Raw genomic sequence first — 13352 nt, forward strand, 5'->3', positions numbered from 1 at the left:
TGTACACTGGGCTGGCAAGCGCGCTGACGAGTCTGGACTGGGGCGCCATCTCAGTCTTCCTGCCCATGTGAACATATACTGGCTGTCCAGATGGGGAATGCTTTGGGAAGAGATCCTTCCTTTGGTGCGGTCGAGTGTGACCTGTGCAGATCCTCCCGCAGTGCTGGTGGTACAGCTGGGCGAGAATGATTTGCTGTCTTCCCTTAGTTTTACAGGGAGTAGCTGCATTTCTTGCCCCCTCCACTGTTGCCCCCTCTACTTTGAGGTCTTATAAAAAGGCCTGGGCAGATTTTTTATTATTTAATGGACAGACGGTTGAGGAGGTTACTGCCCCCCATTCTTCCTCTCAGGTGCTCAAGTATTTGGCACATCTATTCCAGATGCGCCGGGCGGCCAGGACGCTGCGACTTCATTCGGCAGCGATTTCCTTTTTTAGCAGGGCATTTTTTAACAAGGATCCGTGTGGGAAGTTTGTGGTGCGCAGAGCTGTGGAAGGTTGGGGGCGTCTCACTCCCTCTAAGCCTATTCCTAGACGGCCTATTACATTAGAGTTGCTGGCGCAGATGCATACTAAATTGCGTAGCATCTGTTGGTCTAAATTCGAGGCCCGTTTGTTTTCTGCAGCTTTCTCATTGGCTTTCTTTGGGGCCCTGAGAGTAGGAGAGGTGGTCCTTGAGCCAAAGTGAGATGGAGGTTCCAGGGGCTTGTTGTTGCAGGACGTGAGTATGTCTCCGTCTGACTTGCAAATTAATATCAGAAACTCAAAGACGGATCAGCTGGGTAGGGGAGCCGTTATCAGGCTCCCGGCGTCTGGGGAAGGTGGCCCTCGTCCGGTAAAGGACCTTAAGCGGTACCTGGCCTTGCGACCAGTGGGTGAAGGGCCCCTGTTTATTCACGAAGATGGGCACCCATTAGTACGGCATCAATTCACTAAGGTGATGCGTAAAGCCATTGTAGCGTGTGGGCTTGAGGCTTCGGAGTTCGCTCCTCACTCCTTCCGGATTGGTGCTGCAACTACAGCCGCCCATTGGGGTTTATCCGTGAAGAGGATAAAGGACTTGGGTCGATGGAGATCGGATGCTTTCAAAACGTATGTGAAGAAATAATGTGGCTGTGTACTTACATTTCTGTTTTAACCCTAGATCCGGGCACTATCCGTATCTGGATAGTGGGCCACAGTATTGTGCATTGGGCCACTGACAGAGCTCGTCAGTCTGGATTGGGAGATGGCCTGGGCCTTCCGCAGCATGTGCAGGTGTCCTGGATCTCCAGAAGGGGGATGCGTTGGAGGGAATTCTTGCCACTCATGAAAAGGCGTGTCCTCCTGCTTGGCCCACCTTCAGCGATTGTGGTGCAGCTTGGGGAGAATGATATGGTTTCTTTTCCTTGCTATACGCTGCGTACTGTTATTTTACAGGACCTAAGGGAGTTGGCGGCTATGGTGCCTAATACGAAATTGATTTGGTCACAGTTGCTTCAGCGCCGCATTTGGTGGGGCAGTCCTTGCCCAGCATCCACTGAGAAAGTTAGGAAGCGGATTAATTCCGCGGTGGGCAAGTTGGTGGTGAGCTTGGGCGGATGCGTGATTCCTCACCCTCGTATTTCGTTTAAGGAGGAAGTCTTATACAGGGCTGATGGGGTTCATCTTTCCACGTCTGGGAATGATGTATGGTTGGATGCAGTGGTGTCCAAGTTGAGGGTGTGGTTTGCTTTGTGAGTGGTTGGCGGCGAGCATAAGGGCTCGGGTGGCGGTTAGGCATTGGTTAAATTGGTTGGTGGAGGGGTATGGATTGGCTGTGCCTACCCCTCCAATGCTGCTGCGGAATGGGAATTCCGTTAAAGGAATTCTGGGGCTTACCATCCCCTTGTCCAAACCCCTGGAATCGGGTGCGGGCCGTGTAAGACCCCAAGGCGCAGGCAGGGAGGAACTGAAGGGTCTGTAACGCAGCCCCAGTTGCCCTGCTTGTTCCTCCACACTGACTTACGCTGGAATCCGGGAGTCAGTGCTATCCCCCAAGGCGGGGGGGATAGCTAGTCATAACCAATGCCTACGCAACCACTCACAATTTTGTATGATAATAAAAGTTGTGGCCAAAATTATGCCAAAAACCTTAAACAAAAATTATGTGTGATGTGTGAGTTATTGGGGTAGGGATGATTTGGGGGACCTCAGCACGCAAAGCGTGTTCTCATTAAAGAGAGAGCACGTGTTGCGGATGGGGCCAGACAAAACATCCTCAGTTGCCAGCCAGGCTGTTGCAAGGGAATTGAATTGATTGGTGACTGTTGTTACTGGGGTAAATTTGATGTTGCCAAGTAAGGGGTGGAGTCAGAGGTTATTTATACTGGGTCCACAGCTTGTTCCTTTCTCTTTCGCTGTGGACACCGGATCACCCGCCCGCCCGCCCTTGTTTGGGCTTCGCTCTGACCTTGCTATTGCCTGTCATGGGGTCGTCCGCCTTGGTGCGGGGGCCTAGTAGGAATTTTTCCTTTTGGCTGATTAGTGTGTGCCAATTGGGTTTTGCCTACTACGTAGCAAATCGTCACAACTTGTAAGGTTGGCGGTTAGGCATTGGTTAAATTGGTTGTTGGAGTGGTATGGATTGGCTGTGCCTACCCCTCCAATGCTGCTGCGGAATGGGAATTCCGTTAAAGGAATTCTGGGGCTTACCATCCCCTTGTCCAAACCCCTGGAATCGGGTGCGGGCCGTGTAAGACCCCAAGGCGCAGGCAGGGAGGAACTGAAGGGTCTGTAACGCAGCCCCAGTTGCCCTGCTTGTTCCTCCACACTGACTTACGCTGGAATCCGGGAGTCAGTGCTATCCCCCAAGGCGGGGGGGATAGCTAGTCATAACCAATGCCTACGCAACCACTCACAATTTTGTATGATAATAAAAGTTGTGGCCAAAATTATGCCAAAAAAAAAACCTTAAACAAAAATTATGTGTGATGTGTGAGTTATTGGGGTAGGGATGATTTGGGGGACCTCAGCACGCAAACAACAACCGCAACGATAAATGAATCCCACTCTTCTGTGAGAAGAACCCCAGAGAGGCATACAGAATAACCATAAAATGATACAATATAATCATAAACATACACCTAACAATTTCTAAAAGCAATAACAAAGAACATATAAAACCATCAGCCTAACATCAGCAAGGCTAAAAGATATTGCACATTAAAACTGACAGTAGTAAAACTAGATGCTACATATTAAAAGGCTGTTGAATTCTTATCTATCCTGTGAGATGGGCTAAGCTTCCCTGAGGTTACATCAGGAGCTTCATGACCAAGTAGACATTTAAGTCCAGGTCCTTCAGCTCTTTCAGCTGGAGGAGAAAGCAAGGGAATGAACTAAATGAAGTGACCCAAAAGTTTGGGAAAGTGATGCAACAGCTGAAAGAGATCAAAGGGGTGTAGAAACTTTTTCAGCCAGGAGGCCTGGGCAAGCAAATGTAAATTTTACTTTTGCAGAGAAGGGTATGTTCTACACACAGTCACATATGCCAGAGAAGCAAGCGGTATTACCGGGTCTTAATGACTCATTGCAGCCAGGCAAAAGCATTTTAGATATTAAGATCAGCTAGTGAGGGATGTGGCCTGGAGAACTTTTGAAGATCCAGTTAAAGCAGGCTTCCTCAAACTCGGCCCTCCAGATGTTTTTTGAGACTACAATTCCCATCATCCCTGACCACTGGTCCTGCTAGCTAGGGATCATGGGAGTTGTAGGCCAAAAACACCTGGAGGCCGAGGTTGAGGAAGCCTGAGTTAAAGAGACTTGGAGGGCCACGTTGAAATTTACCCCACAAGTTCCTCAATCCTGTAAAAATTTGGGACATAAATAGAAAGCTGTCTTTGGCCATATTTGTCTGTGGACAATGTTTGACTTTGCTTTAGGCCTTGGAATCTCTAAGGTGAAAGCTCTGTGTATCCTGCATCATAAAGCAGAATTGGAAACCAGTTCAGTTTGATATCAGAAGTGTCAATAAAGACTGCGTTTGGAAAGGATGTCCTTCAGGGATTCAAGCATTTTGCAGGTGGCAAAGTCAAGATTGGATGAAGGAGCTGAAGTGACATCTCTTGAAGGATGTGAAGATTTGGAATTAAATTATCTGCAAGCAGGGCTGTGGGGAAAAATTTGATTCAGGTCTCCTATGAAGCCTATTCAAATTTACACTTTCTAAATCAAATCAAAATGCAGCTATCTTTTGAAATCCACACATATCGAAATTTTGCTATGTAGTTTAACCAATGTTTACAAAAATAGACATATCACAGGAAAGTGTGCATAAGAATGAATATTGCTGAAAACAACATATATTTGGGGAAATTGCTTGCCAAAATGTGCATTAGTCAGAACTGCATATAAAATGTATTTAATTAGAATGAATTTGTCCTTAAATACTGATGAATTTGTATGGTGGTTGTTTTTTAATGCAAATTTATGGGGCGGGGGGAATGCACAGGACTGAATTTCAGCTTGGAGAGGAGAGAAACTGGGAGGACCAATATCGACAGATCTTTCCATCCCTACCTGAAAGCTACGTAATGCATACAACAACCATATGTACCCACCATACTTATCTGTATATTGCCCAAAGTGTAAATATTATCAAATAATATTGTATTAAGAACAGATGCTTTCCTATTAAACTGCTGAGATTGAACAGAATAACTGCATCATTATCCTTCTACTGGTGTGTAACAGATGCAATAAATTTTGCCAGGATTCCCAAGTTGCAAAACAGCACACTTTTCTGGAAAGATGGCCCTTTCCTCAACATATATATACTAACCAGCTGTGGATTCAGTTGAGTTTTAATATGTTTGCTTTATTGCTAAACTTTCTGATCAGACAAATAGGAAGCAAAACTAACAGGCTTTTTGTCAAGTGCCACGCAGCACAGCCTTGATGGAAGAGAATCCTTTTTATTATTATTATTCTCCAGTTGTTCTATGACATTCCCCACAGGTTTCTAAAGGCCATCCTTGGAAAGGAAAAACAAAAGAAATGAACAAATAAACAACACAATAAATCATCAAGCTGTAGCAGAAAAGAAAAGAAAAACTTTTAAGGTCTTGCAGAACATCTATTTGATGTGGCACGAGGGATGAGCTACAGAATGACGGTTTGCTGCCCCAAAATTTCAAATAAGTTTTCTTGCAATGATCGCATATCTCTTGCTTTGCTTACCCACCACTCGCCCTGCCTGCAGCCACTTCACTGTATAACCAAACCATGCTAATATTCTGTTCCCATTGACAGGACCAGGTTGGGGGGGAAAGCTGGGAGAGCCACAGGAAGGACAGTGTGATAATGTGGGGCTTAGTTCCACATGTTAATAATCTTACAAAATAAATAATGGTGTATTTCACACTGATATTCCCATCCTAAATATTTCCTCTGAAATGATAGATAGATAGATAGATAGATAGATAGATAGATAGATTTGTTTGCTTCTATGGAGTAAAGATTCAAGCAAACATATTTTAGGTTCCAGCTAGGGATGGGCAAGATTTTTGATTCAGTTTTCATTTAAAGCCAAACCCACCTGAGAGAATACATGAACTGGAACACAGCTGTCCTTCAAAATCCACACTTCTCTGAATTTTTTAATGCAGTTCTCCAGCCACACAGTGTGTACAAAAACACAAATACTAAGGTAAGTTTCCATAGCAATGTATATATTAGTGAAAATAATGTACACAATGCATTATATTACAAAAAGAACCAGAATATTGGAGAAAATGTGAGTTATAAAAATGTGTGTGTTAGGCAAAATTGCATAAAAGTGTGAATATTGGGATTAATTTGCACTAAAATGCTGGTGAATTTTCATGAGGACTTCTTCTGCAAACTAATGGGAAAATGTAGGATTGAAAAATGAGAAACCAAAATCAACCGATTAACCCATCCCTATGTCATCCTTGTTTTAATTTCCAGGTTATAGTTTGGTTATAAATTGTATGTGAAAAGTATATTTCTTTCAAATGACCGGGGGGGGGGGGTCACCATTTGTCAGGAACGGCAGAAGACAATGTTGCTGGGATGAGGTGCTTCTCCCTCAGATATGTGCTGTGGCAGCCTGATCCTCTACCCTATGTTAGTTTTCACTATGCTGGCTGGAGCTATTGAGCTGTTTTGTCCCAAAAGTTGGAAGGCACCAAGTCCTAGTACCTGCTTTAGCAACCTGCTCTGTATTCTGCAGTGATCCTTCCCACTTTCTGCACTGGGAATGCCAGGGCAGCAGCAGAGTTTGTAGTGAGCTGTTCTGGCTTTCAGAGGCAATCTCAACTGACTCTATATTTTCATGCTAAGCCAAGAAGGTCTGGCATCTGCACATCTCCTAGCTTTAACATGAGAGCATGAGAGCCAGGTCAGGCTGCTGCAAAGGACATGATGGCACTACTCTATTGTCACGGACCAGGTTACAGGCAGCCAGAGTCCTGGCTTGGTACGTCGGGACCAGGGTAGAGGCCGGGAAGCAGGAATCAGCAGTCCAGGGTTAGCAGTCCAGGGTTCAGGAAGCCAAGAGTCCACGAATCAGGAAACCAGGAGTCAGGAATCCAAGAGTCCGAGGGTCAGGAAACCAGGAGTCAGGAAGCCAAGAGTCCGAGGGTCAGGAAACCAGGATTCAGGAAGCTGAAGCACAGCTAGGTGGGTAGCGTGTTGCTGTGGCAAAGAACCAGAGGGAACTGCTGGTCTTATATACCCCTCCTGGCCCTTGCCACCAGGTGCTACGAGTCTTTTGTCAAGCCTCATCTGTGCGGCTTCCAGGTCAAACACAGGAAGGCCCCAGTCCTGCAAGGCCCTACCAGTCCCAGGGCCTGGCTCCTGCACACACTCCTGACATCTCTTCCACAACTGGCTTGGCAATTGAATCTTACTTCACAGCTGGTGATGGGATAACACTCCCACCATCCCTGAATATCAGCCATACTGGTCAGGTGTGATGGGAGTTGTCTTCTAGATGCTTTGGACTACATCACATGGGCCACCACTGCCTTATGGTTTTTTTTCCCCAAGTGCATGGGCAGTTGAGAAGCCATAAATCATGGAAGAAATGAATTGTGGAATGGATGAAAGGATAAACAGCCCTCATCCACCTTAAAGGTAAGGTAAGTACAATAAAAATTATGCACCCCACCCATGAGAATTTGACTTAACTTTCCTCCTACCTTTGATAAATGCAATTCATTTCCTTCTTAACTGATGGAGAATGGTTAAGAAAGAAAGAAAACATGTAGGAGGAATTTTCAGCACACACCACAAATGAACTCCTCGTGAAGCACAGCTTATATAAGTGCAATTCAAAGCTTTTGTGGATGCTGCTTGACAGTAGAGTCCAATTCATTTATAATCTTTCAAAACAAATTTAAACCAAAGGATTTCTCTCAACAAATACAATGTTGTAGGAATTAATAGAGACATGGAGTGTTTTCAGAGTCCAAAAATCCTTAATCTAGTATTTATATTCTATTGTCAGATGACAATAGAAGAACACTGGATGATACGGGAAAAACAGCTTGTTCTAGAAACACACAGAGACAGAGACAGACTCGAACCCAAGTGCATAGCCAGTAAGGTAGGGATGATATAAACTAGATTCACCCTGGTGTCTTATCTTTAAAAACTTCTTACAGTGTAAGGCTGCCTGCCTCAAGCTTGAATTCTCCATATGTTTTGGACTATCATTCCCATTAGCCACAGCCAGCCTGGTCAATGACAGGCATTATGAGAGCTGTTGTGGAACAACTTCAACACAGAAGTTTAGGGAAGACTGAGCATGATTCAAACAAGACTAAATACCATACTTTTCTGTGTATAAGACTAGTGTTTGTTTGTTTTTACTTTAAAATAAGGTTAAAAATTGGGGGGCATCTTATACATAGTGCATGCGCCCATTTTCAAAATTTGGGATCTCCAAAAGTAGGGGGCATCTTATACATGGGGGCGTCTTATACATGGAAAAATATGGTATATTTATGAATCAAACCAGTTAATGTGAAAGGGAGATATATCTAACTTTGATCTCTGCAGGCTGTTTTTTGTTTTTGTTTTTTTGAGCAAGTATACAAATGCCCTGAAGAAGGCATTTAAACAATCATTGTATATCTGGGACTGTTTTGACAACAAAATCCTATTTTTTCCAGCATTTTGAGATACAATCCCATTTGGGAGCTCGATATCACAAGGTTGGGGAAGAATGGATATGGGTAAACATTATCAGGTTTCGAACAAGACTAAATCTATTTATGAATCAAAGCTACACTTTTACTTAGGAGGAAAATGCATTATTTTATTTTATTTGGGGAGCATAGGTAGTGAGCAATTTTCATGAAATTTTGGTATTCCTCTTGAAAGAATTGCACTTCTTTTCCATTTCACCACTGCTGCTCTGATAAAAGTCCCAGACCTGAATTCTGCCTTCACTACATTGCTGCTCCTCCATGTGAAAGGTCACACTTCCCTCCAACATAGCAGATTACTTACCATCTGCCTCAGCTTTCTGATGGCACTTTTGACTGCACTGGTGAAACAGTTGTGGGGGAGAAGGATGGGCAGACAGGTTCACCAATGAACTGAACACAGAGACATTGTTCCTGATACAGAATGATAAAATAATCTTCTATGAAAAGTAAGAGCTATACGTTCAGTTAACTTTGATCAGTTACTGTATTTCTTCTGCAAACACAGATAGACTTAATGCACATTTGCTTTCCCATTCCTGAGTGATATCAGTCAGTGGCCTGTAGTTTGTAGGGCTATTTGTATGAGTAATGGTTTGGAAGATGGAGCCTCTAGGCCTCATGAAGACCAGTTTGAACTAGAAGGAAACCACAGTGCACATATTTGAAAAGATCCTACAAGGAAGATCTCTTCTGTAAACAGTAATATAAGACAGGAAATAATCCCCCAAGAATGGAAGAACATTCCTTTAACAAAGAGAAGAAAAGTCAGTAAAATAAATCAATCAACCCTATGGGAACACAAGGGCAACAAGACCAAGATACCAGAATCCAATGTGAAAGGAGGAGGAAGTAGTTTGGTTTAAACATTTCAGGAACTTGTAGTACCCATCAATGGTAGCACTGAGATTCTTAGTATGCATTGGTCCCAGCAAGTGTGGCTAATCGCCAGGGATGATGGGATTTGTTCTTGTTGGCACTTGTCTGTCTTAAGAGACAATGGAGTGCACCTCCAGGGGTAATGTCAAACCGCAGGAGAATCACAGTGCCTGCTGTGGCTGTAGAGACCAGTAACTCATAACTGCTCCTTCTGCATTTTTTTCTTTTTTTTGGCTGTATTAGCAGCATCAAAGCAACCTCCTTGGGGTGCAAGCCAGGACAGTGTGTATGGAGGTCCTGGGCTTCCCAGGCGACAAGACTGTCCTCCCAGCCTAACTGATATTGTTCAAAGGAAAGCAGAGCAATATGTCTGGCACCAGCTTGGGTGCAGGAGTTGCTGGAAGGAGGCGTACAAGGCACCATCCAACCGTCTTAGGGACTCCACTCTGGATTTGGATAGGATTTACTCCTTAGTCTTTTCTCCTCCCAAAGAGGAGATTTATTTATTTATTTGTTTAATAGTTTCTATAGTGCCATGGATTCCCCACCCCCATCTTAATGTATAAGTATACCTGACACTGGTTAATGTTGTAGGATGTCGGGTAAGGTTACAAGAATTCTACTGCAAATAGTTATGCAATAACTTACCCCCAGAGAAACCTTCTGCATAATGCTAATTCCTGCTTAGATCTGCATGTCCTCTGTATTGTGGATGTTTCATATCCCTTTCAATACTCTCAGTTTTATTTAATCCATTCTATTATCACAGTGGATAGCCTTGCTATTCCTATAAATGACTTTCTAATGAATACAGCCCTATTTCAATTCTTGATTATTAAGCAGTCACAAGCTAACTTCTGATTAAAAAGTTGAACATTTCCAAGCTTAAATGTAATAGTCTATAAGGAACAAAGCAATATCTGCAGAAAAGATTGTTTTGTCCACAAATTGTGACAGCCTCGCCAAACCAAGCCGATTTGCGCTGCGCTACTAATAGAGAACTGAAGATCTGCAATATGTATATATATTAAAACCAACCATGCTTTTAATTGCACTTTGGAATTACACTTAATTCCAGGCTTACTGGAAACAACAGGAGATTTCTGACAGTCTTTTAATTAGCTGTGAAAGAGGAAAGTTGGGAGTTTCTGAAACAAAGTAAGGAGCCAGAAATGAACTCTGCAACTTTAACATGATCTTAGAACAAAGTTTCTTATAATCCTTTTTGTTGCTGTTAGATATATATGTCAAATGGTGAAGTTCTTAAAACATTATATCACCATGCATGTCTGAATTCTACCAAGTTGGTAAGTGCTGTGAGGCAGCCTACATACTATGGGAGGGATATGGGTCCTCAAAGGCAGTATGAAGAAAAAGCACCCGAATATGCCATAGACTGGGACACGGGTGGCACTGTGGTGTAAACCACTGAGCCTAGGGCTTGCCAAACAGAAGGTCAGCGGTTCAAATCCCCATGACGGGGTGAGCTCCCGTTGCTCGGTCCCTGCTCCTGCCAACCTAGCAGTTCGAAATCACGTCAAAGTGCAAGTAGATAAATAGGTACTGCTCTAGCAGGAAGGTGAACGGCGTTTCCGTGCGCTGCTCTGGTTCACCAGAAGCAGTTTAGTCATGCTGGCCACATGACCCGGAAGCTCCCTTGGCCAGTAAAGCGAGATGAGCACCGCAACCCCAGAGTCATCCGTGACTGGACCTAACGGTCAGGGGTCTCTTTACCTTTATACCACAGACCAACATCAGAGCAAAGTCACAGTTTTAAAGCCTCAACCATGGTGTGACTATGGGATATTTACGTCTGTATGATCCAAGCTGTTCAAACACAAATATTCAGTTGTGTTCTACATAACAGTACTTACATCATGGTTATAAAAATGAGCTAGAAAGTAACAATGCTTGAGAAATTTGATCTTAGCAAATTCTGATATGAACTAAACTGATCTTCAGTTGGCTATTTAGTTCCCATAGGCTAACTATTTAATTCTACATATCACCTGTAGTTTCCATAATAAAAGGATGTTCCAGACCAGACTAGTCCAGCAGGTTTTCAGTCTTAAAACATGTAATTAAATAATATTTAAGTTCAATGCTTTGCACAGGTTTTCCCAAAAAGGCATTTAATGTAAAACAGGACAGTATGGACTTATGGGTAAAAACATGTGAAAGTCACACAGACCAAAACCAGCCTGATTTGTCAACACCTACTTTGAAGTTCCAGGTTTGAATCTTATCTATGTCCTGGATCCACTATTTTATTTACTTATTTGGAAAATTTATATCCTGCAGGGCTACTGCAAGTATAAAATAAATGGGGGGGGGGAAGGTAAATTGAATAAAACATAAGGGGGCAAGTAAGCCCCACCCAGCATAATTCATCACAAGATGCGTTGCTCACACACCATTTGAATGACAATGCCCGTCAACCTGGGGGGCAGGCCCCACAAATACTTTATTGTGAGGGTAAAGGGACCTTGGCCCCTTGGAGCTGGCTTCTATGGGAGCATGTTCACTCATTGATTTTAAGGATTTCGGTCCAAGCTTGGTAGTTTGTGTGATCTATTAACAGTCTTGGTTTCCATGGATGAAGTAAAAGTATTCTTTTTGCATTATGTAAGATTGTCAATTACTATTTCCACCTCCCAAAGACAGTGAGCCTTAAATATTGATTGTAGTTGTGTGGAAGGGTACTTGAAAGGATTCCAAATTAAAACCCTGGCCACTTCATTTTTTTGTTCTTTGGCTATATGATCCAATCAAGTGATATGGCAGATGATGTTTCCTACTGAAGCCACTTCCACCACAGTGGGTTTTTACCTGCACAATAGTCCAAATTTTCCACGTTACAGATTTTCCAGAATGATACCATCAGTGAGATGAGCATGTGATGAGGCTAGGGACTGGGGTTGAAGATATCAGAAGAAAGAGCAGGGCACAACTTAACGCCACCATTACATTTTCAAGTTAGCATTTTGTTCAGACTGTTCTGTACCATTTATTGGAAGAGCATTTGAATTTTCTGGAAGATAATTGTATCAGCAGAAATATATATGCACACACACACACACCCCACACTGTTCCCTGGTGTTCTCTGATTGCTAATAAAATGTAGCCTCTGTAAATCTATAGCTGGGGATTATATATCTTGCCTGAATGAGAACACTATAGAAACCTATTTATCGAGGCCTCTAGGGGAAAGTTGCTAGCCTCAAACATGATTTAAAGGATTATAAAAAGTGATGCCCGCAATGGGCTATTTAATAGACATAAGCCCCTTAAAGTAATGATCCTGTTGACTGACTGACTGGCTGGCTTTCTTCATTCAAAAACTGAACTTTTTTCCAGTTCCTTTATGGACACTGCATATATTACTTAGCAATGCAACGCGCATACATATTTGCTGGATACATTGATTCCACTGCTGGTGTAACATGCGGAAATGTTTGCAAAAGAGCTGCGTTTGTGTGTGCACTTGTCTAACTGTTATAATGCAATGATAGAAATTTTATTTGGGCTGGTGTTAACAAAAACAAACGCCAGCAGTCACTGGAGTGTATTTACCTATTTGAGCCTGAAATTAAGTGCAAGAACTGCTCTGTATTTTCATAGGTAGAGAATTGTGTTTGCAGTTGATCCAATCAATGCTATCATCTAAAAATGAGAGAGCAAGCGGGAACAGCAGGCTGCAGATAGGCTTTTGCGGAATGATGAATCACTGTCCCCGAGAACCTATTCTGGCAGGATCCCATGGGGTTACATCAAGTCCTTGGAGGCAGCAGGGGGGCGAGACACACACAAACAGAAGCCAAACGAGAAAGAAACAAAAATGTATCTTTAATTCTGAAAGCATTTCAAATGCCAGTTGTTTTTTTCTCAAGGGGGAAATATGGTCCCCAACTGTAAAAAGCAAAACCTTCTACTTTGCTTTTAGGTTTTGCAAAGCATTTTTCCCTTGAGAAAGGAATACCGGCGTTCAAACATTTTGGGAATTAAAAATGCATTTATATCTACTCTGCTAGGACTGCTGCAGTGTTGCTTTTTTATTGTCTTTTTCATTATCATCACTGCAATTGCAATATTTCTGTTGCTGTTTTTTTCATGCTTCTTCCTGTTTAACATAAATGATTTCTAGGTGAAATATGATTAGTTTGGAAATGCATTTTACATATATATTCATTGAGAATGCTAATAAGCCCCAATCCTTATGACGTATGAATCTATCCCTGTAAGCTCCTTGTCTGTTTGCATCTCCACCTCTTGCTATGTCT

The 13352-nt window shown here is 42.9% G+C and overlaps 1 long non-coding RNA gene across 1 annotated transcript in view; it reads right to left on the reverse strand.

Annotated features, from left to right (window-relative positions):
- Window positions 1-4951: 4951 nt before the first annotated feature.
- Window positions 4952-13352, reverse strand: part of LOC308482206 — a 37798-nt gene continuing 29397 nt past the window's right edge. Inside the window, exon 3 of the long non-coding RNA XR_013989149.1 lies at window positions 4952-4991. This is a non-coding gene — a long non-coding RNA (uncharacterized lncRNA). The remainder of the gene's footprint in view (window positions 4992-13352) is intronic.

This window comes from Podarcis pityusensis, assembly GCF_964106645.2.
Source record: "Podarcis pityusensis genome assembly, chromosome: 7".
NCBI classification, from domain to species: domain Eukaryota; kingdom Metazoa; phylum Chordata; class Lepidosauria; order Squamata; family Lacertidae; genus Podarcis; species Podarcis pityusensis.